Source organism: Corapipo altera, unplaced genomic scaffold, assembly GCF_003945725.1.
Source record: "Corapipo altera isolate COAL_440 unplaced genomic scaffold, ASM394572v1 124, whole genome shotgun sequence".
NCBI lineage: Eukaryota > Metazoa > Chordata > Aves > Passeriformes > Pipridae > Corapipo > Corapipo altera.
In genome coordinates this window covers 236,320-252,761 of record NW_020884967.1, presented here as the reverse complement: position 1 = coordinate 252,761, position 16,442 = coordinate 236,320, and the positions used below count along the sequence as shown (strand labels likewise).

At 39.4% G+C, this 16,442-nt stretch overlaps 1 protein-coding gene across 1 annotated transcript in view; it reads right to left on the bottom strand.

Annotated features, from left to right (window-relative positions):
- ATP2B2 (ATPase plasma membrane Ca2+ transporting 2) overlaps positions 1–16,442 on the bottom strand; it is a 411,395-nt gene that overhangs the window by 302,806 nt on the left and 92,147 nt on the right. Inside the window, exon 2 of the mRNA XM_027664917.1 lies at positions 6,752–6,803. The gene's annotated coding sequence lies outside the window, so the exon portion shown is untranslated. The remainder of the gene's footprint in view (positions 1–6,751; positions 6,804–16,442) is intronic.

The window sequence follows — 16,442 nt, the reverse complement described above, 5'->3', positions numbered from 1 at the left end:
GGAGTTCAAAGAGGCTGGATTTTATTAAAAAGGAAATTTGAGGAAAAGAATTATTTTGCTGGAAATATTGATGCAGTGTTTAGGCAAATGTAGAAGTATTCCTACTTGATAGAAAACAGTAAGTTCAAAAAAAAATAAAAATAGATGTATTCATGCCAGGAACCTCAGACCATTATAAAAGGGGATTTATTCCACCTTTTTTTGCTGGATACAGCTTTTCATCCACAACATCAAGGTTCTCAAAGAAAAATAATGTACTTCAAGGGGGAGGAAAGAACCCAACTACCAAACCAAAAATAACAATGACCTTGATTAAACATTCTGGACAAAATACATCCTTTATGTGACACATAAGCTATTGTGAAAGACAATAAATAGTTATCCCAAACTTATAATAAGTATTAAACAAAATTGCAAATAATGGTATATGTCCTATAGGAAATAAGACTGAGAAGGATTATAACTCCTGACTACCATTAATGTATCACCTCTTTTTCCAGCTTTACCACTTGGAATGGTAAAAAAATATTGCCATCAGTGGAACACAGATAGAGTCAATGAAATGAAAAAAATGGCATAAATACAATTATTAATGCGGAACATGAGTTCTTTCCCTATTCCTATGGCTCTCAAATCTTTTTCTTTTCAAGCTGATATTTAACACATTTCATTACATCATTGGCAAAAAAAATAATCAAAAGGCAGAAGTAGTTTCAAATTCATGACCAGGCTCATTGTGCATCAAAGAGAGAGCTGCAGTGCCCTGTGGAACAGCAGTCAGTGAGCTACTTCAGATGTCCATGGGGAAATACTTGGGGAAATCTGAGTTTCAGAACACTTAACCATGTGGAGAAGAACTACCTGTTCTCCAAATAAGTTGGTTCACAGCTGGGAGAGAGGCTTTACCTCCAAAACATGGGTTTCTTCTGAGCTGACACAGCCCCAGACAAGCAGCACCAGCCCGTGGGGCTGAGTCTGCACCAACACAGTTCGGCTCTATCCAGAGTCCAGTTCTCATCTCCCCCCCCAAAAACCTACTGGATGCTCGTTCTGGCTCTGATCTGCTCCTCATGCAGCACAGCTCCGAGTTCTGGTGCTCCCTTGGACCAAAGCTTTGAGTACACACCGACATCACCAGTGGTAAAACGATCACAACAACACAACAAATAGATATCTTTGATCTTGTGTCTTAATTTCTCGGTGACATCTTCTACCAGATACTTAAACTGTGCTGTCAGGATTCCTGCTGTGTGCAGTCTCAGAGAGAGTGGAGGCTGCTCTATCCTCACACTTCAGAAATGCTGCTTATTTTTCAGAAAGTGGCACAATAAACTGAGAGCCCCCAAGCCTGTAAGTGCAGAAACAGGGCTTCCAACTCACCAGCAGTGATACTTATGGTTTATAAACTAAATCATTTCTTATCAGTGGTTTCAGAGTTTGACACCAACACCTCAAGAAACAGACATTTTGTTACAAAGGCAGTATTTTACCAGTGAAATACAGTCAGCTTATGTTTGACAGAGTGATAAAAGAATCAACTAATTCAAACCTCCACAAAGCAAAATACCCTCCTCGAATTCTACACTTGAGGAGTTTGTACAAGCACAAGCTATTCAGAAGCAATGTTTAGCTTTCCAAGTTATCCATCATTCCTTCATCTCTACTGATCCATTTATCAGCCACATCCAGGATCTTACACTTGTTCAGAAACACCAAATAAAAACATGAACAAGTTTTTGGTTTATGTTACTACCAGAGTAATTTGGACAATGTTTAGTACAGCCCTCCAGCCTTCCCAAGGACCAACTGATGGGATTCAAGCACTCTGAAAGCACATACATGTTGTCTAAAATATTTTCACATGCTTTTAGATATAGCAATTCTGTATTTAAACAAGCAGAAAAAGGGAACATTGGAGGTGGGTGTTAATTACTCCTATTTACAGGCTTCTTTTGGCAGTTTTCCATATTGCTTAAAATTGAAGTTGTATGTTATTTTCAGTGATTCAAAAATCAAGGCAAGAGTCAGAAATTCATCAGAAAAACGAGAGGCTACTTTTCCAGAGATATAAAACAAAATACAGCTTACATGTCTCATGCATCAGGTTTTAGATCTATCCCTTATCTTCTGAAGGCAAACGTGATGATCAATCTACCAAAATCCTAGAATAGTTACCCAAATACCTCTTCTTAATCTTCAGCTGTTCAAGGATTCTACAATTTTCAAATGAACTCTTAAGCACTGGACATTTTGGTTTTTGAAGTGTTCAGTGTTAATAGCATGAAAATATCACTCCGAATGTTTAAAAGGGATTTCAAAGCTTGACCCAAGCTGATAACCCAGATTTTCATTTCTGGATATTGAAGATAAAATGGTTGAGGACTTATAGAGAGGAGAAACCAGTTTTACAGCAGCATTTTAAGTTGTGATAAAATTCCTAAATATAAATGCCCAAAGTTCATGTGGTAGAGTGTTCATTGGGTATTTTTTAAAGCAAGACACAAGGAATGATCTTCGAAATTCACAAGAATTTAAGAAATAAGTAAGTTATATTTAACCTCTGCACAAGAGGCAGCTTAGTATTTAGAAAGATCCTAAGGAAGGTCTCATTCTCATCAGATCATCTTTCTTCAGCTTTGGAGGAAGAATTGTTAACTCTCATCCTGCCCCATCTTCTGAGACGCCTTAGGATTCATTGTGCATGTGGGAAAGGAAATAATTTGACCTCTTGGAGAGAAGGAAAAGCCAACTGGGAAGGTCATGTCTAGAGAGAGATCACTGCTTCATATTCCACATCAAAGTTAGGGGGCCTCAGTCCAGTTTGTCAGGGCCAAACCTGACAACTACCACAGAAGTTTTTCTTTGTCTCAGTTCACAGTAAAGTATTCTTGGTACAACCCTATGGAACATTTTTTTTTTCCTGCAGTGAAAGGCAGGAAAAGTTGATCTAAAAAATCAAATAGATTCAGAAAGAAGAAAAAATTATATCAGTATGCCCAACACTCCCCACACTGAATGAACTTGCTTAGAAATGAAAAGAACTTGCTAAAAGCATCACTTTAAGGTGCTTTTAAACACCTACATGGGTACTTGTTACCATATTGCAACCAGAACTTTCTGAAAAGCTGCCTATTGAACACTTTCACTGACGAGTTCCAGTTGAGATCAAATCCCATGTCCACACTGCACACAGTACCAGAGAGAATAGTGCACTGCAGAGATGCTGTTCTCAGTCCATATTAATAAAATAATTAAATGGGAGTTCAATCAGTCAATTGTTTAGAGTAGAAAAACTTTTGAATAATAAACCCCAAAATTACTTTTTTCTGACTTAGATCAATACTAAACTTATCTCTTTGTTGAGAATTTCTGCCATTTAGAACTGCTGGTGCCAACAGGTGGGAGCAACCACCGTGAGGCAGAAGGGCAGTATCTGGATACAGGATTCGAGGGCAGAGCCCAGATACTTTCACAGGGAGTGATAAGTACTTTATTATTATTATTATTTTATTTACCAGACACTGCTCTGTGCCTTGGGAAAGCCAGTGGATCTCTGAAAGCAGTTTGTGGCACTCTGCATGACCACCACAGACACTTCCTGAGACAGGGATGTCACAAGGAGACAACGAGGGAACTGTCTCACCAAACACAGCTTTGCATTGAATGCCTTCTTTAATGGAAGCTGAAAGCACGCTGCTCAAGATGATAATTAAAAAAAAAAAGAAACCAAACAGTTAAAGTCTGTCTGATTAATTGCTCTACTTGGCTAATTTTATAAGCTCTCAGTCAGTTTTCCATGCCTCCTCCATCGGCTTGATCTGCGCTGTAAATTAATCTAATTAGGAACACCTGCAATCAAAAGCCCCATCTCTGCAAAGTTAGACAACTCTTATTTACACCCAGCATTTCTTTAAAGGTCAGTTATAAACCCCTTCTTGCCACAAGAGGCCTTTCTGGGGTAGAAGGAGGGAACATAACAAGGGTTGTGTGCAGCAGAGGAACCACTCCCTGCACTCAGCAGGGCTTCATTCCCACTGCATTCAGCAGCATAAACTGCCTTCTTCTAGAGAATTCTAATCAAAATGACATTACAGCAGACAAAAGATGACAAACAAGTCAGAGTAATTGCAATCTCCAAACCATGCTAATCAGATAAGGCATCTGTGAGGAGGTGAATGATAATGCCTGGCTCAATGCAGGTGCCAGGGGGAGCTCACAGTGAACTGGGCACTTCAGAGGAAAGCTCACTGGGTTTGTACCAACACCAGAAGCTGCAAACTGATAAAACTATTTTGAAAAGTTCAAAGTCATCCAGAGTGAATGTATGTTAGATAACAAAAGATTAACTGTGTATTTATGCATCTAGATGTATGACTTACCCTCAAATCCCAGCTGAAAAGCCATTTATACTTGCACCAGCTCTTCATACAGGGCAGAACTCTTTGCCATTAAACTACAAGCACAAAAGTTGTGCAGCAACAGTTTCAGAAGTATGAACTGTAAACTGATATTCTTTTTTAAAACTAATTGTACTGATAGTTTTAATTGATCCTTCTGATTGCTACTTTATCCTAATTTATTTTTGTGAATATAAATTATAAGCCAAAGGAAGTTCCAAACAATTTTATCCGTGAAGATTTTTTGGACTGTATATGCAATTCCCTTTCAAAAACTATTTTTTGTGCAGAAGTTTTAATGCTCTGTTTTAATGATAATTTTCTGCCTCTCAGAACAATTAAAGGGAGATTGAACATCATAAACTGATTATTTCCATCAAAATCAGAAAAAGTTATAGTTCAATTCATCTGGGGTTTTGTGTTAGCTTTGGTAAAATGTGTTTTGAAAAGTAAGACAGACAATAATACCGTCAGGCTTGCCTGACTCAAAAACAATTTGCATTAGTAAACTTTAACTATAAGCCCTTGAGATGACAACAGATTCTTGGATTTGTTGTAAAAAATATTTTAGCTAAACAATGCCAAGCTTGGGGCCTTATGCAGTGACTGTGTTAAGGAAAATTATGAACCTCTGCTTCAGAGAACATCTACAAAGCTTGCAGAGGATTCCTGCTAGAATGAAAGGCACCTCTATCACACCTCAGAGCACAAAATATTGGTCTGGTGTTTTAAAACTGAGAATCTAAGAAAATGAAATTATTAATGGAGCCATTAACTGTCTCTCTGGGGCTCCCAGATTAATTTAATTCTCAGAGTAAGTGCTCAGATCCTCACAGCCTTTCCAAACCTCCAGCAAGCTCCAAATATCACTATGTTGTACAGGAGAGAATGGAAAAAATTCATGCCCTACATGGGAAAGCTGCTGGAATGCAGGAAAAGAGTAAAAAACATCACCAAAAAAAAGGAAACAAAGAAGCTTTGGCATTAAAAGACCTGACAGATGTTAAGCTTTTGTTCTTGCATCAACTCTCTTATTCCAGAGTGATGAGCAATTAAATGTAATGTGCAATTGAGAAAGGGCTTGTCCTTGGTCAGGATGTACAAAGATGCCCATAAACCCTCACCATGGGCTGTTCAAGGCCCTGCAAACCAAATGAGTCCCACTGGGAAGTGGGAATGATTATTAAAATGCCAATGGGTACCCTGGGATTAAACATTCTCATTCAGGAAGCAGCAGCACATTTATGAATCTGACTGGACTCTCAGAAATACCAATAAGCTTAATTGAAGAGGAATATTGATTACCCTGACAGCTCAATAAGGCACATTTTCCATGGATCACTGAACTTCAGTGAACTAGGGAAGAAGATTAAAGGACTGTGTCCCTCAAAGCCTTGGCCACTCCTCTGACACCCCTAATCCCATCAGTCAGGGAAAGCTGTTTATTATCTTCTGATCTCAGAGGTAGAGGTCACCAAGCAGCTCAAACATCGCTGGGCAGGTAAGGGAGAATTTGGGAGACTAAAAAAACAAAAGCTAAAAAGAAAAAAAAAAAAAAAAGGGCTGGAGGGAAACAGTGGAACTCCATGAGGATTCCAGCTACTTCCAGTAAAGAGCATGAGGGGAAATAATTAATTCAAAAATATGTATCAGTAAACCCAGAAATACAGAAGAGAAGGTGTTTTCTACTTAACCACTCAAAAAAGAGCAGAACGTAGTAGGAAACCATTTGATAAATGTGAGGCTTAATTCCAAAAGCTGGTTTACTCTCGTATCATAATAAAAGTGGTAATTTGCTAATATTTGGAGGAGAAGGGAAAAAGAAGGAACATGTGCTGCTTCAGAGGAGCACAGGAGCTTATTTTGCCTGTATAAAATGAGTTTCTGAAATATTTTTAACTGAGTTATTTTAAGAAGTGCCAAAAAGTTGGCAGCCATGGAGAACTACTTAGCATAGATAAAGAGCCTGAAGACATGGAGCTTGGATAAAATGGGATTCACTGGACCCCAAGCTGGGCCTTTTGTGTTACTGTTTGTATATCTTGTCATCTGGGGACCTGTCCTGAATTAAGGTGCCACTGCACTGCTTAAAACTACAAAATTATCTATCCTGTCCTGTGCTGTCTGCAATTTGTAACAACCATTGAGATTTGGAGGCCATCAGAGGTCCTTCAGAGATTCTTAAAACTCAGTTTGCACTGGATGTTGTACAAAACATGTTGGAGACTTGTCACCAGTTCAGTAGAAAACACAGAGACTAAATTCATGTCCATGTGTTTTTGTTCATTTCGAATGACTGACTGACAAAATAGCAGAACATCCCCTGGAATATAAAAAGATGGAATAAGGCTTACCATGAACATAGCACAGAGTGAGACACAATCTTCGTGCCACAGCATGCAAGACCTAGGAAAAATAAAATAATAAAAAAAACAGTTTACATTTTGGAAATATAAATTCTGACTGAACATAATGAATGTAAAGTCAAAGAAAAAAAGCAGTCCAGCCATTTAATACATCTGGGTTTATTTATATCCAAATGGTTTTATTGCACAATTAATGAAATTAAGCTCCTCTCTTCTGCATTACTCCCTGACAGGAAACTTAAAAGTGAGTCTTAAAAAAATAAAAATATAACACACCCTCAAAAAGTAAAATCTAACACACCTTCCAATATAACTGAAGCATTAAAAATTGTCTAAATCCAGAAAAATCTGAATAATAATGCACACAAAAGCTATTACAGTTATTGTCACTTATAATTATTTTGTAGTAGCACTCAGGTCTGTAAGTCTTAAACAGAACTAATAAACCCAATATTCCCTAGAATCAAATATTTTGAAAGGGATATGTTTACTAAATAAATATATGCATGAATCAGGGCACATGAAAGTTTTACTCTGCTACTCTTGGAGACGAAAACAAACGTCTCTTCCAAGAATTACATCAAGACAAACACACAGGTACCTCTCTGGTTCAAAAATCTGATGACAGGATTAAATTTACAACAGAGAATCTATTTAAAAGCCTTCTGGAGATGATTTTAAGTAAGCAGAGACTTAACAGTGTGTGGAGTGTATTTGTCAAGATGCAACTTGCCAAGTAATCAGGGTTGTTAACCAGCATCTCCCAGTGCCCAGGGAATGGACTCCCTAAGCTGGGAGATTTCTGCAGGAACACACAGTGACAGCCCTCTAAGAGCTTCAGGACAGAGATACTCAACAGCAGTTCCTCTCCCAACTTCTAAAGGCACTTTGGAATGCAACAGAGTGAATCCCAAAGTGAAAGTACATCATGTCATGAACAGCCAAAAAGCGATTCTTTGAGTCACCGAGTTTTACTGTGAACACCACGCAACTGCTCAGGCCAGGAATCAAAAGGACAAAAGGACAATGCCACTTCTTTGAGAGGCAAAGCTAAGTTAGGGAGGTGACACATCAAGAATTAAATTGAAATCTGGTAGAGGACGGGGAAGCTTAACCCACTTGACAGAAGTGTCACAGAATCTAATTACTACAAGTGACAAAAATGTCGTTTTTTCACCCTGTGCTCACAGAAATACTTACAGTAGTTCCCAGACAAACACGTTGTTGCACCACCTGGGCTACCAACATCAGTTTAGCACATTTATCCCAGAGATTTCCCATTGTGGAAATCCGTGAAAACGTCCTAAAACTAGAGTTCTATCATTTTGAATTGCAACACAGAGAACTGGAGCTAAACTAAAGGAAGTCCACCTTCTCCATAATTTGGCAATGCAATCCAGGCACTGGATACCATTCCTGATTATTTGCAGGGAACTCCGAGACTCAAACTGCAAATCAGGAGAAACATTAGCGGAAAATACCCAAACACAAGAGCTTTAAAGTACTGTAGGTCAAAACAACTTCACCAGCGGAGATGAAAATGATGAAGAGTAAATTCAATGAGTGAGAAGGCAACTCCCAGGGCAGTGATGGGAATACTTGGCTGTGTCCTGTCCACATCCCAGTTCCAACACTTACTGTGGGAGGCTTAGATTGCAAAAAGTGTCTTTCTGCCTAGCAGGACAAGGATTTCACTAAACCTCCTGCCTCCATTTGCCTCAGCAGTAAAGTTCTCCCACTTCTACAAGACTGGTTTTGAGTATAAATTCAGGACAAAATAAAGGTGCCTGAATACTGGGGTGATAAATTAAAGTGAATGTCTAATCAGTATTCTCAGTATGTTTCTCTGACTCTGTAAAGACTCGACATTTTCAGACTGGGAAGGATAAAACCATAGGCCAGCAGTAATCAGAGCTAGTTTTAAAATGCATTGTTGCTTTGATCAGGGATTACTGAAGGCTCCACCAGACCAGTATTTATTTATTCTTTGAACTAGCATTCCCAGACTTTTAGAAAATTTTAATTGTCAGAGGTACTGCATATTGCTGTAAAACTCCCTGTGAAGGAGTTTGATCTAGGAAAGCCAGTCACTCATGAAAAAAATTACATTCATACAAAATTTATCATTAAATAAAAACCTTTGAGGTTCATTCATTTCCCTAAACAGCTTAAACCCTTGCTGGAGCAGAAATTCACCGTGCCTGCAAATCAGACATTTGCTGCAGTTGGCTGAAAATATGAATAACCATAAAGAAATTGATAATCAAAGAATTTGCTAGAGAAAAGAAAAAGTAAAAAGAAAAGTTCATTGATTTTTAAGACTGTTTTTGCTGAGGAAAAGCTTTCACTCTCCCAAGTCAAACTGAAGATGGAACTATAGAGAAACTGCTATGAGTTCCCATTTATTCTATATCCTAAAAATCTGGGCTTGCTGCAGAGGTGGCAATGGCAGACTCTTCATCAACAACCAGTTTCTTACAAGAAAGCAAATGGATTCTGTTTGGGGTGCAAGGGCATGAGAGAAACTTGAAGTTTTAAAAGGAGTCTTCTAAAAGTGGTGGGGGGGGGGAAGTTCTTTTGGCCCTCTGTCAGTCACCTCTGGGATGTTCAGCTGCTGCCAAAAGTTCTGGGAACTTTTCCTTTTCTTTAAAAACAAATTCACAGATACTTCTCTTTACATTTTGGGCTGCTTAAAGGGCTTTAACACATCAGTCAGAGCAGTTAAAGTCTATTCCAAGAGCTGTCACCCCATCAGGTGTTTCCACACAACCAACTTCTTACAAATTATACAAGAACAGAACTGCAACAGCTCCAAGATCAATCTGAGGGTGATTAAAGACTGGTTGCAGCCACTCAGACAAGTGAAATCTGTAAAACATTGTATGGTCCCTTCTTATAAGACCCTGAGCTGTCCAAGCTTGTGCAGTCACTGTCCCTCACCTCACCTAGAGCCGTTTTTTGCATCCTGCTACACCATGGAGTTGTTTTTTGTTTGATGGGTTCTTGATTGTTTGCTTTACCTTTTAACCTCTGAATGCTCCAGCAAACAAAGAAGGTGTGCAACTGTTTTATCACCTCTTAAAAACTCAAGTATGACGTTGCAGTTGAGTTTTCTGAGTCAATGCTGTACTGCTAAAATCATTATCATTTACCCAGTATTCTATGGCAATTAGGAACAGCACTCAATAGGTTTATTTTTAGTAAGAGCACCTCATTCACACATTTTGCAGTGCTGCACGGGGATCACTGATCTCTATGCATGACTGCAGTGATAAAATCTGGCAACACTCTTTAATAACTGTTTAAATTGTTCTAGGCGTGTACTTCGAGCAATATACAATTATTCCAGCACCTAAAAAGAGCTTTTCCACTTGCAGTATTTTCCACTACTCAGTATGTGCACCCTTGTAATCAGATTGTTAAGATTTTCCATTATTTCCTTCATTTTGTTTACTCCTTTTCAGCCGCTGGACAAGAGGTGTCTCTGCCCATGGCAGGGGTTGGAATTAGATGATCCTCAAGGCCCCTTCCAGCCCAAATTGTTTTGTGATTCTATGTAGCTCACAAAAAATGGCTTAAATGTAATTTGCAAAGGCTAGACTGAGAGATTCTTATCTTGATGCACAAATCCACGAGGATCAGGCTGAAAATTAGGTTTTTCCATCAACACAGGTATATAGAGAATGGTCACCATAAGAACTAAAATTTAACAAAATTATAAAGATAACATCAATTTTTGGCATGACACCAAACAAAGACAAAATTAGATCTGACCAAGCTACACAATGAAGTTGCATTGTATTTTTCAATTTACAACAATTTCCAGTAACAGGTCCACTGCAGCACCACTGGAGTTCTACTTCCTCTCTAAATGTTCTTGAATGCTGCTTCTATACAGTAACATCTCTTAAGATAAAAGAAATTGAATTTGTTGAACTTATCATGGATGTAGATTTTGAATCAAGCATAACACTGTTGTTTATATAAAGGGTGACAGAGCTCTGGGTGAAGCAGGGATAAAGAAAAGCTGTGTTAGGATGTCTCTGGGAGGAAATGAGTCCTGTTGGTCTGTGCATCCACCTTGTGCAGTGGAAGAGAGCTCAAAACTCCACTCGGCTCTTGTATCCTAGGACAGAGTTTCCTGATGTTTGAAGATGGAATGAATGAAACTCTAGACCAGAGAGCATCACATGCCATTTGTCTGGAGTGGAAATTTTAGCAGAAAATATATACAGTATGAGGTCAAGGCGCTAGCAAAAAGCCCATAATGAACTACCACCTCCAACTGAAGCTGGTGGAGAAATGAAATCACAACATTTGAGAATCAGGGAGGGCAAGAGGAGTAATTACACTGATATTTGGAAAACACATTACACCACACTACTACTTTTTTAATTAAATGTTTGTTGTGAGGGGTTTGTCTTCCTCTTATCACCCCCCTGCAGTGATACAGACCTCAACTACACAGACCTTCAACTGCTGCCACCTTCCACGAGTGCAGCACTATTCCAAGTTTAGCTTACATTGTAAAATTCATCTCATTCCTCTTCTAAGTCCCCGGGATTTCAGTATTTGTAATTACAGCATTAGAAAACAAAACTGACAGCACCATGAGAGCTCAGGATGTCAAACAGGCAGCAAAACCTGTGGCACAGGTGGCTGTGGCACACCTACTGTCATCTCTCAGCGGGTGACAAACTGCAAAAGCAACAAGAGATGGGTTTCCTTGTTCTATTAAATGAGTCAAAGACGTTCCTCTAAAGAGCTTCTTCTGCATCTCAGACAAGACCTCACTAGAAGTGCAAGCTGCAAACACTGACAGCACTCTAATTTTGAAACATGCAGAGCTTGTGCTTCCTTTACCAGCCTGGAGAAGACAAGTTTGAGGGGAGACCTCATTGCAGTTACAGTTTCCTTGTGAGGGGAAGAGCAGGGACAGGCACTGATCTCTTATCTCTGGTGACAGGACCCGAGGGAATGGCCTGGAGTGTCAGAGGAGGTTTAGGTTGGATATTAGAAAAAGGTTCATCCCCCAGAGGGTGGTTGGGCACTGAAGAGGCTCCCTAGAGAAATATTCACAGCATCAAGGCTGACAGAGCTCAATGAGTGTTTGGATGACACTCTCAGGCACACGGTGTGACTCTTGCGGATGGTCCTGCACAGGACTAAAGGTTGGGCTGAACATTTATGGGTCCCCTCCAACTCAGCAGATTCTGTGATTCTGTGAAATACTGACATAAAAATAAAAGTGACATTCCTGGCAACTTGAGTTGCTCTTGAAGCCAGAACAGGGTTGTAGGCACCAAGCAGACAACACTGCTGTTGTTAGAGATGCATTAGCTAAAATAATCCCATTTGTTCTGCTTGGAGATCTGAGATGACTGATCCTCTCACTGCATTAGTGACCTGAGCTGTTGGGAAGGAGAAGACAGCAGAGCTGAGGGTAGAAGTGTTCCTGTGCAATGTCACAGCCACATCTGGTGGTGACTGTGCTCAGTGGGACAGCAGAGTCTTGACTGAGACATCACAATGTGCTCCAGATTTCCTTGGGGATACTTTGTCAATGGAAATGTTATTCTGCTGGATGGAAGGGAAAAATGCTTGGGGTTGGGTTTTTGCTTGGGGGTTTTTTGGGTGGTTTTTTTCCCTTTTTCTGTATTTCTTTACCTTGTCTTTATTTTCAAGGCACAGAGTTAGAGTGATAAAAAAAGGCATTCAACACATAAGAAACTAATTCTAACTTCAATCCTCAGTACATTTATGTATGCAAGTATTTCATCCAAAGACTATCTTACATGTTAACAAACATGAATTAACAACTTTACCCAAATCATACAACAGATCATGAAGAATTTGATGTTAAAATTCCTTTCAGTGCAGTGTGATTTGTGTATTGGCTTATCCTAATTTGGGTATGGTTAGTAGTTTAAGACATTGTTCTGTATTATGCATTTTATTCTAAGGCCATCTACTGTAGATTTAAAACAGGGAAAAAAAAATAATGTAAGGGTCTTTCAAGTAATAAACATCTCTGTTCCCCAGAGGTATTCAGTCTTAAAATAAATAATGAAACAGGGACTTAAGATTTTAACTGCTGGAATCAAAGCCACACATTTCAAAAGACTCAAGGTGGTGTCCGACCTTCATTTGCCTGAACGTTGTTCATATCCCAGGCGATCAGACTTCTGTTCTTCTGAGATTGTTTTGGTTATAAAAACATTTACTAGCTCAAAAGGCACAGTAATATCTTTACCTCAGTCATATTAGACATATATTTTCTAAATATTCTATTTTATTTCTAACAAATGGGGTTGGATTTGTAGCAGAACTCAAACAAAATCAAAGAAAATGAAACAATTATGACCCAGCTTATTCACAAACTCCTTCACTGTTTCTATTTGCCAGCACTTCATAAACTACAGTTACTACTAATTCCTTTAATAATTTGGCTTGCTGACTCTAGAAGATTATCTGGTCTAGAAGAATCCCAAAATAATAAAAATTATATGATATTACAGAGCTTTACAGCTGTATTCAATGTAAATACACAAATGTTTTCTCCCAGAGATCAGTTCAGTGATCCAATAATACTTCTAGACAGTTTAAAGCTGTACAATAAACACCCTATAAAAACTGCTTCAAAAAGAAATCAGATTTAACTCTTATAAAATCTGAAAAAAAAAAAGTAAATTGTATTTGAAAGATGAGGGGGGTTATTAGGAAAGAAAACCATCTTTTCTTTTTTCTGAAAGCACAAGTCAGGGACAAACAAAATGCTGTTTTTCTGGCATCCCCATCTAGCAATCCCCTATTTCTTAGGCATGTGAGGCTTCCTGGGTGCTGCCTGTGTGCCAAGGTGGCACTCAGCCAGCAAACAGCCCAGGATCCAGCTCTGGCATGGCCACCTGCACACAGAAAGGGAATCAGATGGAGCACCCACATGGTACCAGCTCCGCCGTCACCTCTGCTGCTGTGCCAGCGTGGGCACAGCCACACCACATGTCTCCTCAGGCTGCAGCAAACCTGCTCCAAGCTGCCACAGAACCACAGAATATGCTGAGTTGGAAGGGACCCACAAGGATCATCGAGTCCAACTGCGTGCCAAAAGGAGAAGAAAATAGAATTTGTAACGTTCTTGGGGGAAGAAATGACGTGACCGTGGGCTACAAATAAGACAGCCAGACAAAAGACACATCCCTGCAGAGCACAAGGAAATGGGTTTGCTGTGCCCTGCATTGGCAAACAGCACCACAGCACAGCCTGTCAGTGGGGGACAAGCAAAAGCACAGAGCAAACAACTTGATTTAGCAAAAAATACAGTTTGCTCACCTATCTCAACAAATGACAGGTTTAATGAGCAGAGCCACCCAACAGGTATTTCCCTTTAGCCAGCATTAAATAAAACTGGTCATGGGGAAGAGGAGCCCATCATTCTCCCTCAGTGGTCTTAAACTCATCAGCAAGGAACAGTTCCATTACCCCAGCCCTGTGGACAAGCTGCTCCTTTGTTTCATCTCATTTACAATCCTCCAAAATCTTCTGACAGAACAGAAGTGCCATGCCAAAGTCCAAATACTCTTCCCCCTTGGAGGCATTAGGAAAAAGCAGATATCCCTCTCCATTTCCTGTCTGTACAACTCACCATTGGTACTTTTGAGCTGTACTTCCTTAACTGTCTAATGAACATGGACTCATTCTCTCCTTTCTAATTTCTTAATATATGCAAATGTACTACAAAAATTTCCAAGGCATTTAATTAAAACTGGATATCAATTTCTCATTAGAAATCTCTGCAGCAGTTCTGAGAGTCTCAGCCTCCTCTCTGTGATTTCGTTAAAAGAAAAAAAAAAAATCCATGTAAGTGGTCAAGGAATTGTAAAAATTTGTACTGTATGAATGTAATTTTTATTTTTATTCATGAAGAAATATTTTTAAAGACTCTGTTCAGTGACAGAGGATTTAAAATGGTGTTATGCAATAACTAGTTCAACAGCTTCCCCCACCATGAGCTTTTCTCTGCATGTACATTTTTTGAAGTTATTTCTAAGGCAATAACTCGATATCAAAAGTTTAATTTCAGACTGTGACAGATGACAAATACCTTCTCCCTATTTAAGTGCTCCCCCCACAGTGCTATTCTGGTCTGTGCAGAATATAAATGACCAACTGAAGGGAAAAGAAAAAAAAAAGGCAAAAGCATTTTTCAAGGTTTTTCATTAAAATCCACATATAGGAGAGAATTAATATGAGGGGGAAAGAAGGTCTCCTCCCCAAATGATGCTGATTAAAGCAAATTTCATCAGAGGCTTCAAAGATTTGCTTAGCAATACATCACTCTCTTGTCCCCTCCCAAGGCAGAAAATATGCATTGAGAATTTGGTAGCTACATTTATTGTAAATACATTTGTGACACTGTAACAGAGGAATGCTGCCAGACTGCTCCATGGACACAGGAAGGAAAATTCCTGCAATCTTCTCCTAGTGTAAAGGACTGCACTAAGTTTAACCCAACAGTTCAGTGTGTGCTTAAATGCTGAACTTGGTCATATCTCCAAAACTCGCAGTGCTGCAAGTCCTCATGAAAGAAAGATGAATCAATCTTAAACCCAAAGTGCCTGGTAAGAATGTTAACCTTTTTAGTAATGCAAAGAAATAGGTTTAAGCCCTTGCTCTACTTGCTGTTATAGCAGAATTTCACAAGGCCATCCGTGATTCTGCCTGCAAGGGCCACACCATCAGGGAGTTTGGATCATGTTATTATTTTTCAAGTATTAAAGAACAGGAATTTTCTTTTTTTGTGCTTCCTTCTGCTTCTTCATCACCTGAATATCACTGGGAATATTCTCAGCTGATGCACACAGGAAAATAACTTCATTCAAGAGAATGAAGTTCTCTCAACCACTAGAGAAAACCATTCACACTTCAAGTCAAGCCTAAGAAGCAGGTCTGCCATTCTGTTCTGCTCTTGTTTGGGTGGCTGGCAGAGCGTGCATCCTGTGCTATAAAGGTCATATCCATAGGCCAGGCCTGCCAAGGGATAACCTGCAGCTTAGCTAAACATCTTCTCACAGGAAAGAGCTATAAAACACAAAGGATGAGATTTGCCAGGCAGGCAGATCCCAACCAGGAGCATCCCACTGGGAGTTTAGAGAACGAGAAGCACCCCCAGTATTTCACAAAGTGCTTTAACACACTTGTTCTTTATTTTACTCCTGTACATGGCTTGGGGGATGGGTACAATGCCTGTCTGGTGGGCACAGCACTGTGCTGTGGGAAGGGCTGAGCTCAAGTCCCAGAAGAAGTCCAGACAGGCCTGTTTGTACCCAATAACTGAACGGAATTACTGCTGGATCCAGGTGTGGTTCAGTCAGTCACCAGTACTGACCATCCCACTTGCATTCCAGACAGAACAGAGGATTTTCATAATAGGTTGATTCATCACACCGAGATGCCTCTCTGGACCATAAGTTTAGGATCACTGAAGAAGTGATTAAAAGAGTCCCCAGGAAGTCATTTGAGCATTCCTTAGGTGCATCCTAACATTCAGGATTTGAGAGAGGATTAGGATTTACAAGAGGATTTATGCCTCCCTGGTTAAACTGCTTTTCTGACAAAGTTTTACCAGCAAATTTTTTTTTATTAATTTATTTTATTAATTTATTTTATTAATTTATTTTCT